Source organism: Spea bombifrons, chromosome 3 (assembly GCF_027358695.1).
Source record: "Spea bombifrons isolate aSpeBom1 chromosome 3, aSpeBom1.2.pri, whole genome shotgun sequence".
Lineage (NCBI taxonomy): Eukaryota > Metazoa > Chordata > Amphibia > Anura > Pelobatidae > Spea > Spea bombifrons.
In genome coordinates, this window is record NC_071089.1 from 116237536 (window position 1) to 116251371 (window position 13836).

General features: G+C 42.1%; 18 non-coding genes across 18 annotated transcripts; all 18 read right to left on the reverse strand.

Annotated features, from left to right (window-relative positions):
- Nucleotides 1–356: 356 nt before the first annotated feature.
- Nucleotides 357–428, reverse strand: TRNAE-UUC (transfer RNA glutamic acid (anticodon UUC)). Its single transcript has one exon. It is a non-coding gene; the product is annotated as a tRNA-Glu (tRNA).
- A 490-nt stretch (nt 429–918) lies between these two features.
- TRNAY-GUA (transfer RNA tyrosine (anticodon GUA)) lies at nt 919–1004 on the reverse strand. Its single transcript is given in 2 exon segments — nt 919–954; nt 968–1004. It is a non-coding gene; the product is annotated as a tRNA-Tyr (tRNA).
- A 157-nt stretch (nt 1005–1161) lies between these two features.
- On the reverse strand, nt 1162–1233 carry TRNAG-UCC (transfer RNA glycine (anticodon UCC)). Its single transcript has one exon. It is a non-coding gene; the product is annotated as a tRNA-Gly (tRNA).
- A 1570-nt stretch (nt 1234–2803) lies between these two features.
- TRNAE-UUC (transfer RNA glutamic acid (anticodon UUC)) lies at nt 2804–2875 on the reverse strand. Its single transcript has one exon. It is a non-coding gene; the product is annotated as a tRNA-Glu (tRNA).
- Nucleotides 2876–3365: 490 nt separating this feature from the next.
- Nucleotides 3366–3451, reverse strand: TRNAY-GUA (transfer RNA tyrosine (anticodon GUA)). The gene is given in 2 exon segments: nt 3366–3401; nt 3415–3451. It is a non-coding gene; the product is annotated as a tRNA-Tyr (tRNA).
- A 157-nt stretch (nt 3452–3608) lies between these two features.
- Nucleotides 3609–3680, reverse strand: TRNAG-UCC (transfer RNA glycine (anticodon UCC)). Its single transcript has one exon. It is a non-coding gene; the product is annotated as a tRNA-Gly (tRNA).
- Nucleotides 3681–5250: 1570 nt separating this feature from the next.
- On the reverse strand, nt 5251–5322 carry TRNAE-UUC (transfer RNA glutamic acid (anticodon UUC)). The gene has a single exon. It is a non-coding gene; the product is annotated as a tRNA-Glu (tRNA).
- A 490-nt stretch (nt 5323–5812) lies between these two features.
- TRNAY-GUA (transfer RNA tyrosine (anticodon GUA)) lies at nt 5813–5898 on the reverse strand. Its single transcript is given in 2 exon segments — nt 5813–5848; nt 5862–5898. It is a non-coding gene; the product is annotated as a tRNA-Tyr (tRNA).
- A 157-nt stretch (nt 5899–6055) lies between these two features.
- On the reverse strand, nt 6056–6127 carry TRNAG-UCC (transfer RNA glycine (anticodon UCC)). Its single transcript has one exon. It is a non-coding gene; the product is annotated as a tRNA-Gly (tRNA).
- Nucleotides 6128–7697: 1570 nt separating this feature from the next.
- TRNAE-UUC (transfer RNA glutamic acid (anticodon UUC)) lies at nt 7698–7769 on the reverse strand. The gene has a single exon. It is a non-coding gene; the product is annotated as a tRNA-Glu (tRNA).
- Nucleotides 7770–8259: 490 nt separating this feature from the next.
- TRNAY-GUA (transfer RNA tyrosine (anticodon GUA)) lies at nt 8260–8345 on the reverse strand. Its single transcript is given in 2 exon segments — nt 8260–8295; nt 8309–8345. It is a non-coding gene; the product is annotated as a tRNA-Tyr (tRNA).
- A 157-nt stretch (nt 8346–8502) lies between these two features.
- Nucleotides 8503–8574, reverse strand: TRNAG-UCC (transfer RNA glycine (anticodon UCC)). Its single transcript has one exon. It is a non-coding gene; the product is annotated as a tRNA-Gly (tRNA).
- A 1571-nt stretch (nt 8575–10145) lies between these two features.
- Nucleotides 10146–10217, reverse strand: TRNAE-UUC (transfer RNA glutamic acid (anticodon UUC)). Its single transcript has one exon. It is a non-coding gene; the product is annotated as a tRNA-Glu (tRNA).
- Nucleotides 10218–10707: 490 nt separating this feature from the next.
- Nucleotides 10708–10793, reverse strand: TRNAY-GUA (transfer RNA tyrosine (anticodon GUA)). The gene is given in 2 exon segments: nt 10708–10743; nt 10757–10793. It is a non-coding gene; the product is annotated as a tRNA-Tyr (tRNA).
- Nucleotides 10794–10950: 157 nt separating this feature from the next.
- TRNAG-UCC (transfer RNA glycine (anticodon UCC)) lies at nt 10951–11022 on the reverse strand. Its single transcript has one exon. It is a non-coding gene; the product is annotated as a tRNA-Gly (tRNA).
- A 1571-nt stretch (nt 11023–12593) lies between these two features.
- Nucleotides 12594–12665, reverse strand: TRNAE-UUC (transfer RNA glutamic acid (anticodon UUC)). Its single transcript has one exon. It is a non-coding gene; the product is annotated as a tRNA-Glu (tRNA).
- Nucleotides 12666–13155: 490 nt separating this feature from the next.
- On the reverse strand, nt 13156–13241 carry TRNAY-GUA (transfer RNA tyrosine (anticodon GUA)). The gene is given in 2 exon segments: nt 13156–13191; nt 13205–13241. It is a non-coding gene; the product is annotated as a tRNA-Tyr (tRNA).
- Nucleotides 13242–13398: 157 nt separating this feature from the next.
- On the reverse strand, nt 13399–13470 carry TRNAG-UCC (transfer RNA glycine (anticodon UCC)). The gene has a single exon. It is a non-coding gene; the product is annotated as a tRNA-Gly (tRNA).
- Nucleotides 13471–13836: the final 366 nt, after the last annotated feature.

Genomic DNA, 13836 nt, shown 5'->3' on the forward strand with positions numbered 1-13836 from the left:
TCTTTGTTCTCTTTATCTCCCAACCCTTTCTCTTTACCTCTCCCTGTGTGTCCACTTTTTCTTTACCGCTACCTTTTGTCACTTCCTCTCCCTTTTCTTTAATCTATCCTCCTTTTCTTTAATCTCTCCATTTTCATTTTCTTTCCTCCTGTTGCATTTTATATAATCTCTCTAATCGATTTCTCCCCTTTCTGATGTTCCTTGACCAGCCCAAAGAGGTAAGGAATTTGGACCAGTATTTTGAGGTGGCTCTTCAGGTAAGATGAGCCCTGTAGATGTTGGGGAATATGATTAATGCCATTTGATTTGACCAACTAGCAAACGGATAGCAACATAGGGTTCCAATAAAAACCAGCTTCCCATACCGGGAGTCGAACCCGGGCCGCCTGGGTGAAAACCAGGAATCCTAACCGCTAGACCATATGGGATACGTGTCTACACCCTGCTCACACCACATGGGATGGTGTATGTGACGGAGCATCCACAGATCCTATAGGAGGTTAACCTTTTTCTTTTAAAATACAGTTGTAATGCCTGTCAGTCCGCGGCTGCAGTTGATGAGTTCCTGTTCCAATGATCTTTTTGATATGCGTCAGAGTTTTATTTTCCCTGCAATCCCAGGTGATACACTACAGAGAGATTCCTCCTCCGTACACGAGATAGGGCAGAACTCAAATTATAAAACCCCTCCCCACCTGGTGACCCTCTGTCATTGAAAACAGCATTCCTGATTGCCATTACCTCCACTAGGCGCATCACTGAACTATAGGCATTGTCTACGGCAGAGCCTTTTCTTTGGATCTTCCCAGATAAAGTGGTCCTTTTGCTGCCCACGGAATTCGCACCTAAAGTCCACTCTTCACTCTGTAGGATCAACCTACCATTTTTTTACCCATCTCACAAAAATAAAAAAAGCATTCCTTCGAGCCGGAATCGAACCAGCGACCTAAGGATGTCTGATCGTTTTCTACAGTCCTCCGCTCTACCAGCTGAGCTATCGAAGGTCGTGTTTCTAGGTGCTGTCCATGCTGATTGTACCTGGAGCAGCCCCTCCCCCACCAACATGGTATGCATTGTGTTACAAGCTACATCAAGTGGAAGGGTTAACTGCAAACGGCTTGAAACTTACTGAATAAACTCGGATGTGTAAGAAAAAAAAGCTGCGTTGGCCGGGAATCGAACCCGGGTCAACTGCTTGGAAGGCAGCTATGCTCACCACTATACCACCAACGCCATATGGAAAGATAGGCTTTTACACTAGAGATGGGAAGGTCTGGGAAAAAAAAACCCAGAAAAAAACATGAGAAAAAAATGACATTTTCTTCCCGTTTTTTTCCAAAGCCGTTTTTTGTTTGTGGGAAATGATGTCATGTAGATGTTATTGTGTCATTTTGCAGCCTTTAGCAGAATTTAGTTTTATGTGGAATATGGAATGTTTCATCAGAACATTTAGAAATCTCGCGGACCTTCAGGAAATGTTAAAAATTGTCATCTTCTGCCTTTGGTCAGATCCTCTGCTCTGGCCTGGCCTCTTTCTACACATAGGTTTCTGTAGCGTAGCGGTTATAACGTTTGCCTCACATGAGGAAGGTCCCCGGTTCGAAACCGGGTAGAAACACTTCTTTTCATTCTTCCCATTTAAAATACAGAGCCGATGACTTCATCAACAAAGAGGGCAATCTGCTCCTCAGTTTTGTACCAGAAGGTGGTGCTGTTTCCCTAGGTCTTGGCCTAATCAAGAAAAAGGTGGTCAATCTACTGATGTCTTTCTTTCAGGTAAATGACTGGTGCTTCACATACTTTTTGCTTTGTTGCATTAGTGTATTCCTTTGTTTTTCTTGTTTGTAATTTGGATTTTGAGACGATTTTTCCATGATATGTTTGAACCTGATGCAGTACTCACTATAACTATAAAATGAAATACCTGGTCATTATATTGTGGTGCTATCAAAACTATACATACAATGTAATGTTGTTATAAATACACCTGTTTTGTGATTCGTACGGATAGTTACCTGTAAGTTGTCGGTGGCCAGACTGGGGATAAGTAAGCAGCACTGGAAGTTTCAGGAATTCCACCCTTCCTCCAGCAATCATCAGATATAGAAGATATAATACTTGATCCCTTTAAGCCCATCTCATGGTGATGGGGCTGCCCTGAGAACAAGAGCAGTATGATCAGGTTTTACCATAAGTTTGTCCGGTGTAATTCACTTTTCCCGCAGTGACAGTTTCTTTTACATAAATAGAATTTTCTGAAGGGACAAATTATACATATTACATATAAAACATATACACTTTATGAAAGGATGTGGACACCCCTCCTAATTATTGAGTTTAGGTATTTCAGCCACATCCATTGCTAACAGGTGTATAAAATCAAGCACATAGTCGACCATCTTTCTAGACAGACATTGGCATTATGTCTCCCTTTTCCTCTTCATCTATCTTTGTTCTCTTTATCTCCCAACCCTTTCTCTTTACCTCTCCCTGTGTGTCCACTTTTTCTTTACCGCTACCTTTTGTCACTTCCTCTCCCTTTTCTTTAATCTATCCTCCTTTTCTTTAATCTCTCCATTTTCATTTTCTTTCCTCCTGTTGCATTTTATATAATCTCTCTAATCTATTTCTCCCCTTTCTGATGTTCCTTGACCAGCCCAAAGAGGTAAAGAATTTGGACCAGTATTTTGAGGTGGCTCTTCAGGTAAGATGAGCCCTGTAGATGTTGGGGAATATGATTAATGCCATTTGATTTGACCAACTAGCAAACGGATAGCAACATAGGGTTCCAATAAAAACTAGCTTCCCATACCGGGAGTCGAACCCGGGCCGCCTGGGTGAAAACCAGGAATCCTAACCGCTAGACCATATGGGATACGTGTCTACACCCTGCTCACACCACATGGGATGGTGTATGTGACGGAGCATCCACAGATCCTATAGGAGGTTAACCTTTTTCTTTTAAAATACAGTTGTAATGCCTGTCAGTCCGCGGCTGCAGTTGATGAGTTCCTGTTCCAATGATCTTTTTGATATGCGTCAGAGTTTTATTTTCCCTGCAATCCCAGGTGATACACTACAGAGAGATTCCTCCTCCGTACACGAGATAGGGCAGAACTCAAATTATAAAACCCCTCCCCACCTGGTGACCCTCTGTCATTGAAAACAGCATTCCTGATTGCCATTACCTCCACTAGGCGCATCACTGAACTATAGGCATTGTCTACGGCAGAGCCTTTTCTTTGGATCTTCCCAGATAAAGTGGTCCTTTTGCTGCCCACGGAATTCGCACCTAAAGTCCACTCTTCACTCTGTAGGATCAACCTACCATTTTTTTACCCATCTCACAAAAATAAAAAAAGCATTCCTTCGAGCCGGAATCGAACCAGCGACCTAAGGATGTCTGATCGTTTTCTACAGTCCTCCGCTCTACCAGCTGAGCTATCGAAGGTCGTGTTTCTAGGTGCTGTCCATGCTGATTGTACCTGGAGCAGCCCCTCCCCCACCAACATGGTATGCATTGTGTTACAAGCTACATCAAGTGGAAGGGTTAACTGCAAACGGCTTGAAACTTACTGAATAAACTCGGATGTGTAAGAAAAAAAAGCTGCGTTGGCCGGGAATCGAACCCGGGTCAACTGCTTGGAAGGCAGCTATGCTCACCACTATACCACCAACGCCATATGGAAAGATAGGCTTTTACACTAGAGATGGGAAGGTCTGGGAAAAAAAAACCCAGAAAAAAACATGAGAAAAAAATGACATTTTCTTCCCGTTTTTTTCCAAAGCCGTTTTTTGTTTGTGGGAAATGATGTCATGTAGATGTTATTGTGTCATTTTGCAGCCTTTAGCAGAATTTAGTTTTATGTGGAATATGGAATGTTTCATCAGAACATTTAGAAATCTCGCTGACCTTCAGGAAATGTTAAAAATTGTCATCTTCTGCCTTTGGTCAGATCCTCTGCTCTGGCCTGGCCTCTTTCTACACATAGGTTTCTGTAGCGTAGCGTTTATAACGTTTGCCTCACATGAGGAAGGTCCCCGGTTCGAAACCGGGTAGAAACACTTCTTTTCATTCTTCCCATTTAAAATACAGAGCCGATGACTTCATCAACAAAGAGGGCAATCTGCTCCTCAGTTTTGTACCAGAAGGTGGTGCTGTTTCCCTAGGTCTTGGCCTAATCAAGAAAAAGGTGGTCAATCTACTGATGTCTTTCTTTCAGGTAAATGACTGGTGCTTCACATACTTTTTGCTTTGTTGCATTAGTGTATTCCTTTGTTTTTCTTGTTTGTAATTTGGATTTTGAGACGATTTTTCCATGATATGTTTGAACCTGATGCAGTACTCACTATAACTATAAAATGAAATACCTGGTCATTATATTGTGGTGCTATCAAAACTATACATACAATGTAATGTTGTTATAAATACACCTGTTTTGTGATTCGTACGGATAGTTACCTGTAAGTTGTCGGTGGCCAGACTGGGGATAAGTAAGCAGCACTGGAAGTTTCAGGAATTCCACCCTTCCTCCAGCAATCATCAGATATAGAAGATATAATACTTGATCCCTTTAAGCCCATCTCATGGTGATGGGGCTGCCCTGAGAACAAGAGCAGTATGATCAGGTTTTACCATAAGTTTGTCCGGTGTAATTCACTTTTCCCGCAGTGACAGTTTCTTTTACATAAATAGAATTTTCTGAAGGGACAAATTATACATATTACATATAAAACATATACACTTTATGAAAGGATGTGGACACCCCTCCTAATTATTGAGTTTAGGTATTTCAGCCACATCCATTGCTAACAGGTGTATAAAATCAAGCACATAGTCGACCATCTTCCTAGACAGACATTGGCATTATGTCTCCCTTTTCCTCTTCATCTATCTTTGTTCTCTTTATCTCCCAACCCTTTCTCTTTACCTCTCCCTGTGTGTCCACTTTTTCTTTACCGCTACCTTTAGTCACTTCCTCTCCCTTTTCTTTAATCTATCCTCCTTTTCTTTAATCTCTCCATTTTCATTTTCTTTCCTCCTGTTGCATTTTATATAATCTCTCTAATCTATTTCTCCCCTTTCTGATGTTCCTTGACCAGCCCAAAGAGGTAAGGAATTTGGACCAGTATTTTGAGGTGGCTCTTCAGGTAAGATGAGCCCTGTAGATGTTGGGGAATATGATTAATGCCATTTGATTTGACCAACTAGCAAACGGATAGCAACATAGGGTTCCAATAAAAACTAGCTTCCCATACCGGGAGTCGAACCCGGGCCGCCTGGGTGAAAACCAGGAATCCTAACCGCTAGACCATATGGGATACGTGTCTACACCCTGCTCACACCACATGGGATGGTGTATGTGACGGAGCATCCACAGATCCTATAGGAGGTTAGCCTTTTTCTTTTAAAATACAGTTGTAATGCCTGTCAGTCCGCGGCTGCAGTTGATGAGTTCCTGTTCCAATGATCTTTTTGATATGCGTCAGAGTTTTATTTTCCCTGCAATCCCAGGTGATACACTACAGAGAGATTCCTCCTCCGTACACGAGATAGGGCAGAACTCAAATTATAAAACCCCTCCCCACCTGGTGACCCTCTGTCATTGAAAACAGCATTCCTGATTGCCATTACCTCCACTAGGCGCATCACTGAACTATAGGCATTGTCTACGGCAGAGCCTTTTCTTTGGATCTTCCCAGATAAAGTGGTCCTTTTGCTGCCCACGGAATTCGCACCTAAAGTCCACTCTTCACTCTGTAGGATCAACCTACCATTTTTTTACCCATCTCACAAAAATAAAAAAAGCATTCCTTCGAGCCGGAATCGAACCAGCGACCTAAGGATGTCTGATCGTTTTCTACAGTCCTCCGCTCTACCAGCTGAGCTATCGAAGGTCGTGTTTCTAGGTGCTGTCCATGCTGATTGTACCTGGAGCAGCCCCTCCCCCACCAACATGGTATGCATTGTGTTACAAGCTACATCAAGTGGAAGGGTTAACTGCAAACGGCTTGAAACTTACTGAATAAACTCGGATGTGTAAGAAAAAAAAGCTGCGTTGGCCGGGAATCGAACCCGGGTCAACTGCTTGGAAGGCAGCTATGCTCACCACTATACCACCAACGCCATATGGAAAGATAGGCTTTTACACTAGAGATGGGAAGGTCTGGGAAAAAAAAACCCAGAAAAAAACATGAGAAAAAAATGACATTTTCTTCCCGTTTTTTTCCAAAGCCGTTTTTTGTTTGTGGGAAATGATGTCATGTAGATGTTATTGTGTCATTTTGCAGCCTTTAGCAGAATTTAGTTTTATGTGGAATATGGAATGTTTCATCAGAACATTTAGAAATCTCGCGGACCTTCAGGAAATGTTAAAAATTGTCATCTTCTGCCTTTGGTCAGATCCTCTGCTCTGGCCTGGCCTCTTTCTACACATAGGTTTCTGTAGCGTAGTGGTTATAACGTTTGCCTCACATGAGGAAGGTCCCCGGTTCGAAACCGGGTAGAAACACTTCTTTTCATTCTTCCCATTTAAAATACAGAGCCGATGACTTCATCAACAAAGAGGGCAATCTGCTCCTCAGTTTTGTACCAGAAGGTGGTGCTGTTTCCCTAGGTCTTGGCCTAATCAAGAAAAAGGTGGTCAATCTACTGATGTCTTTCTTTCAGGTAAATGACTGGTGCTTCACATACTTTTTGCTTTGTTGCATTATTGTATTCCTTTGTTTTTCTTGTTTGTAATTTGGATTTTGAGACGATTTTTCCATGATATGTTTGAACCTGATGCAGTACTCACTATAACTATAAAATGAAATACCTGGTCAGTATATTGTGGTGCTATCAAAACTATACATACAATGTAATGTTGTTATAAATACACCTGTTTTGTGATTCGTACGGATAGTTACCTGTAAGTTGTCGGTGGCCAGACTGGGGATAAGTAAGCAGCACTGGAAGTTTCAGGAATTCCACCCTTCCTCCAGCAATCATCAGATATAGAAGATATAATACTTGATCCCTTTAAGCCCATCTCATGGTGATGGGGCTGCCCTGAGAACAAGAGCAGTATGATCAGGTTTTACCATAAGTTTGTCCGGTGTAATTCACTTTTCCCGCAGTGACAGTTTCTTTTACATAAATAGAATTTTCTGAAGGGACAAATTATACATATTACATATAAAACATATACACTTTATGAAAGGATGTGGACACCCCTCCTAATTATTGAGTTTAGGTATTTCAGCCACATCCATTGCTAACAGGTGTATAAAATCAAGCACATAGTCGACCATCTTCCTAGACAGACATTGGCATTATGTCTCCCTTTTCCTCTTCATCTATCTTTGTTCTCTTTATCTCCCAACCCTTTCTCTTTACCTCTCCCTGTGTGTCCACTTTTTCTTTACCGCTACCTTTTGTCACTTCCTCTCCCTTTTCTTTAATCTATCCTCCTTTTCTTTAATCTCTCCATTTTCATTTTCTTTCCTCCTGTTGCATTTTATATAATCTCTCTAATCGATTTCTCCCCTTTCTGATGTTCCTTGACCAGCCCAAAGAGGTAAGGAATTTGGACCAGTATTTTGAGGTGGCTCTTCAGGTAAGATGAGCCCTGTAGATGTTGGGGAATATGATTAATGCCATTTGATTTGACCAACTAGCAAACGGATAGCAACATAGGGTTCCAATAAAAACTAGCTTCCCATACCGGGAGTCGAACCCGGGCCGCCTGGGTGAAAACCAGGAATCCTAACCGCTAGACCATATGGGATACGTGTCTACACCCTGCTCACACCACATGGGATGGTGTATGTGACGGAGCATCCACAGATCCTATAGGAGGTTAACCTTTTTCTTTTAAAATACAGTTGTAATGCCTGTCAGTCCGCGGCTGCAGTTGATGAGTTCCTGTTCCAATGATCTTTTTGATATGCGTCAGAGTTTTATTTTCCCTGCAATCCCAGGTGATACACTACAGAGAGATTCCTCCTCCGTACACGAGATAGGGCAGAACTCAAATTATAAAACCCCTCCCCACCTGGTGACCCTCTGTCATTGAAAACAGCATTCCTGATTGCCATTACCTCCACTAGGCGCATCACTGAACTATAGGCATTGTCTACGGCAGAGCCTTTTCTTTGGATCTTCCCAGATAAAGTGGTCCTTTTGCTGCCCACGGAATTCGCACCTAAAGTCCACTCTTCACTCTGTAGGATCAACCTACCATTTTTTTACCCATCTCACAAAAATAAAAAAAGCATTCCTTCGAGCCGGAATCGAACCAGCGACCTAAGGATGTCTGATCGTTTTCTACAGTCCTCCGCTCTACCAGCTGAGCTATCGAAGGTCGTGTTTCTAGGTGCTGTCCATGCTGATTGTACCTGGAGCAGCCCCTCCCCCACCAACATGGTATGCATTGTGTTACAAGCTACATCAAGTGGAAGGGTTAACTGCAAACGGCTTGAAACTTACTGAATAAACTCGGATGTGTAAGAAAAAAAAGTTGCGTTGGCCGGGAATCGAACCCGGGTCAACTGCTTGGAAGGCAGCTATGCTCACCACTATACCACCAACGCCATATGGAAAGATAGGCTTTTACACTAGAGATGGGAAGGTCTGGGAAAAAAAAAGCCCAGAAAAAAACATGAGAAAAAAATAACATTTTCTTCCCGTTTTTTTCCAAAGCCGTTTTTTGTTTGTGGGAAATGATGTCATGTAGATGTTATTGTGTCATTTTGCAGCCTTTAGCAGAATTTAGTTTTATGTGGAATATGGAATGTTTCATCAGAACATTTAGAAATCTCGCGGACCTTCAGGAAATGTTAAAAATTGTCATCTTCTGCCTTTGGTCAGATCCTCTGCTCTGGCCTGGCCTCTTTCTACACATAGGTTTCTGTAGCGTAGCGGTTATAACGTTTGCCTCACATGAGGAAGGTCCCCGGTTCGAAACCGGGTAGAAACACTTCTTTTCATTCTTCCCATTTAAAATACAGAGCCGATGACTTCATCAACAAAGAGGGCAATCTGCTCCTCAGTTTTGTACCAGAAGGTGGTGCTGTTTCCCTAGGTCTTGGCCTAATCAAGAAAAAGGTGGTCAATCTACTGATGTCTTTCTTTCAGGTAAATGACTGGTGCTTCACATACTTTTTGCTTTGTTGCATTAGTGTATTCCTTTGTTTTTCTTGTTTGTAATTTGGATTTTGAGACGATTTTTCCATGATATGTTTGAACCTGATGCAGTACTCACTATAACTATAAAATGAAATACCTGGTCATTATATTGTGGTGCTATCAAAACTATACATACAATGTAATGTTGTTATAAATACACCTGTTTTGTGATTCGTACGGATAGTTACCTGTAAGTTGTCGGTGGCCAGACTGGGGATAAGTAAGCAGCACTGGAAGTTTCAGGAATTCCACCCTTCCTCCAGCAATCATCAGATATAGAAGATATAATACTTGATCCCTTTAAGCCCATCTCATGGTGATGGGGCTGCCCTGAGAACAAGAGCAGTATGATCAGGTTTTACCATAAGTTTGTCCGGTGTAATTCACTTTTCCCGCAGTGACAGTTTCTTTTACATAAATAGAATTTTCTGAAGGGACAAATTATACATATTACATATAAAACATATACACTTTATGAAAGGATGTGGACACCCCTCCTAATTATTGAGTTTAGGTATTTCAGCCACATCCATTGCTAACAGGTGTATAAAATCAAGCACATAGTCGACCATCTTCCTAGACAGACATTGGCATTATGTCTCCCTTTTCCTCTTCATCTATCTTTGTTCTCTTTATCTCCCAACCCTTTCTCTTTACCTCTCCCTGTGTGTCCACTTTTTCTTTACCGCTACCTTTTGTCACTTCCTCTCCCTTTTCTTTAATCTATCCTCCTTTTCTTTAATCTCTCCATTTTCATTTTCTTTCCTCCTGTTGCATTTTATATAATCTCTCTAATCTATTTCTCCCCTTTCTGATGTTCCTTGACCAGCCCAAAGAGGTAAAGAATTTGGACCAGTATTTTGAGGTGGCTCTTCAGGTAAGATGAGCCCTGTAGATGTTGGGGAATATGATTAATGCCATTTGATTTGACCAACTAGCAAACGGATAGCAACATAGGGTTCCAATAAAAACTAGCTTCCCATACCGGGAGTCGAACCCAGGCCGCCTGGGTGAAAACCAGGAATCCTAACCGCTAGACCATATGGGATACGTGTCTACACCCTGCTCACACCACATGGGATGGTGTATGTGACGGAGCATCCACAGATCCTATAGGAGGTTAACCTTTTTCTTTTAAAATACAGTTGTAATGCCTGTCAGTCCGCGGCTGCAGTTGATGAGTTCCTGTTCCAATGATCTTTTTGATATGCGTCAGAGTTTTATTTTCCCTGCAATCCCAGGTGATACACTACAGAGAGATTCCTCCTCCGTACACGAGATAGGGCAGAACTCAAATTATAAAACCCCTCCCCACCTGGTGACCCTCTGTCATTGAAAACAGCATTCCTGATTGCCATTACCTCCACTAGGCGCATCACTGAACTATAGGCATTGTCTACGGCAGAGCCTTTTCTTTGGATCTTCCCAGATAAAGTGGTCCTTTTGCTGCCCACGGAATTCGCACCTAAAGTCCACTCTTCACTCTGTAGGATCAACCTACCATTTTTTTACCCATCTCATAAAAATAAAAAAAGCATTCCTTCGAGCCGGAATCGAACCAGCGACCTAAGGATGTCTGATCGTTTTCTACAGTCCTCCGCTCTACCAGCTGAGCTATCGAAGGTCGTGTTTCTAGGTGCTGTCCATGCTGATTGTACCTGGAGCAGCCCCTCCCCCACCAACATGGTATGCATTGTGTTACAAGCTACATCAAGTGGAAGGGTTAACTGCAAACGGCTTGAAACTTACTGAATAAACTCGGATGTGTAAGAAAAAAAAGCTGCGTTGGCCGGGAATCGAACCCGGGTCAACTGCTTGGAAGGCAGCTATGCTCACCACTATACCACCAACGCCATATGGAAAGATAGGCTTTTACACTAGAGATGGGAAGGTCTGGGAAAAAAAAAGCCCAGAAAAAAACATGAGAAAAAAATGACATTTTCTTCCCGTTTTTTTCCAAAGAAGTTTTTTGTTTGTGGGAAATGATGTCATGTAGATGTTATTGTGTCATTTTGCAGCCTTTAGCAGAATTTAGTTTTATGTGGAATATGGAATGTTTCATCAGAACATTTAGAAATCTCGCGGACCTTCAGGAAATGTTAAAAATTGTCATCTTCTGCCTTTGGTCAGATCCTCTGCTCTGGCCTGGCCTCTTTCGACACATAGGTTTCTGTAGCGTAGCGGTTATAACGTTTGCCTCACATGAGGAAGGTCCCCGGTTCGAAACCGGGTAGAAACACTTCTCTTCATTCTTCCCATTTAAAATACAGAGCCGATGACTTCATCAACAAAGAGGGCAATCTGCTCCTCAGTTTTGTACCAGAAGGTGGTGCTGTTTCCCTAGGTCTTGGCCTAATCAAGAAAAAGGTGGTCAATCTACTGATGTCTTTCTTTCAGGTAAATGACTGGTGCTTCACATACTTTTTGCTTTGTTGCATTAGTGTATTCCTTTGTTTTTCTTGTTTGTAATTTGGATTTTGAGACGATTTTTCCATGATATGTTTGAACCTGATGCAGTACTCACTATAACTATAAAATGAAATACCTGGTCATTATATTGTGGTGCTATCAAAACTATACATACAATGTAATGTTGTTATAAATACACCTGTTTTGTGATTCGTACGGATAGTTACCTGTAAGTTGTCGGTGGCCAGACTGGGGATAAGTAAGCAGCACTGGAAGTTTCAGGAATTCCACCCTTCCTCCAGCAATCATCAGATATAGAAGATATAATACTTGATCCCTTTAAGCCCATCTCATGGTGATGGGGCTGCCCTGAGAACAAGAGCAGTATGATCAGGTTTTACCATAAGTTTGTCCGGTGTAATTCACTTTTCCCGCAGTGACAGTTTCTTTTACATAAATAGAATTTTCTGAAGGGACAAATTATACATATTACATATAAAACATATACACTTTATGAAAGGATGTGGACACCCCTCCTAATTATTGAGTTTAGGTATTTCAGCCACATCCATTGCTAACAGGTGTATAAAATCAAGCACATAGTCGACCATCTTCCTAGACAGACATTGGCATTATGTCTCCCTTTTCCTCTTCATCTATCTTTGTTCTCTTTATCTCCCAACCCTTTCTCTTTACCTCTCCCTGTGTGTCCACTTTTTCTTTACCGCTACCTTTTGTCACTTCCTCTCCCTTTTCTTTAATCTATCCTCCTTTTCTTTAATCTCTCCATTTTCATTTTCTTTCCTCCTGTTGCATTTTATATAATCTCTCTAATCTATTTCTCCCCTTTCTGATGTTCCTTGACCAGCCCAAAGAGGTAAGGAATTTGGACCAGTATTTTGAGGTGGCTCTTCAGGTAAGATGAGCCCTGTAGATGTTGGGGAATATGATTAATGCCATTTGATTTGACCAACTAGCAAACGGATAGCAACATAGGGTTCCAATAAAAACTAGCTTCCCATACCGGGAGTCGAACCCAGGCCGCCTGGGTGAAAACCAGGAATCCTAACCGCTAGACCATATGGGATACGTGTCTACACCCTGCTCACACCACATGGGATGGTGTATGTGACGGAGCATCCACAGATCCTATAGGAGGTTAACCTTTTTCTTTTAAAATACAGTTGTAATGCCTGTCAGTCCGCGGCTGCAGTTGATGAGTTCCTGTTCCAATGATCTTTTTGATATGCGTCAGAGTTTTATTTTCCCTGCAATCCCAGGTGATACACTACAGAGAGATTCCTCCTCCGTACACGAGATAGGGCAGAACTCAAATTATAAAACCCCTCCCCACCTGGTGACCCTCTGTCATTGAAAACAGCATTCCTGATTGCCATTACCTCCACTAGGCACATCACTGAACTATAGGCATTGTCTACGGCAGAGCCTTTTCTTTGGATCTTCCCAGATAAAGTGGTCCTTTTGCTGCCCACGGAATTCGCACCTAAAGTCCACTCTTCACTCTGTAGGATCAACCTACCATTTTTTTACCCATCTCACAAAAATAAAAAAAGCATTCCTTCGAGCCGGAATCGAAGCAGCGACCTAAGGATGTCTGATCGTTTTCTACAGTCCTCCGCTCTACCAGCTGAGCTATCGAAGGTCGTGTTTCTAGGTGCTGTCCATGCTGATTGTACCTGGAGCAGCCCCTCCCCCACCAACATGGTATGCATTGTGTTACAAGCTACATCAAGTGGAAGGGTTAACTGCAAACGGCTTGAAACTTACTGAATAAACTCGGATGTGTAAGAAAAAAAAGTTGCGTTGGCCGGGAATCGAACCCGGGTCAACTGCTTGGAAGGCAGCTATGCTCACCACTATGCCACCAACGCCATATGGAAAGATAGGCTTTTACACTAGAGATGGGAAGGTCTGGGAAAAAAAAAGCCCAGAAAAAAACATGAGAAAAAAATAACATTTTCTTCCCGTTTTTTTCCAAAGCCGTTTTTTGTTTGTGGGAAATGATGTCATGTAGATGTTATTGTGTCATTTTGCAGCCTTTAGCAGAATTTAGTTTTATGTGGAATATGGAATGTTTCATCAGAACATTTAGAAATCTCGCGGACCTTCAGGAAATGTTAAAAATTGTCATCTTCTGCCTTTGGTCAGATCCTCTGCTCTGGCCTGGCCTCTTTCTACACGTAGGTTTCTGTAGCGTAGCGGTTATAACGTTTGCCTCACATGAGGAAGGTCCCCGG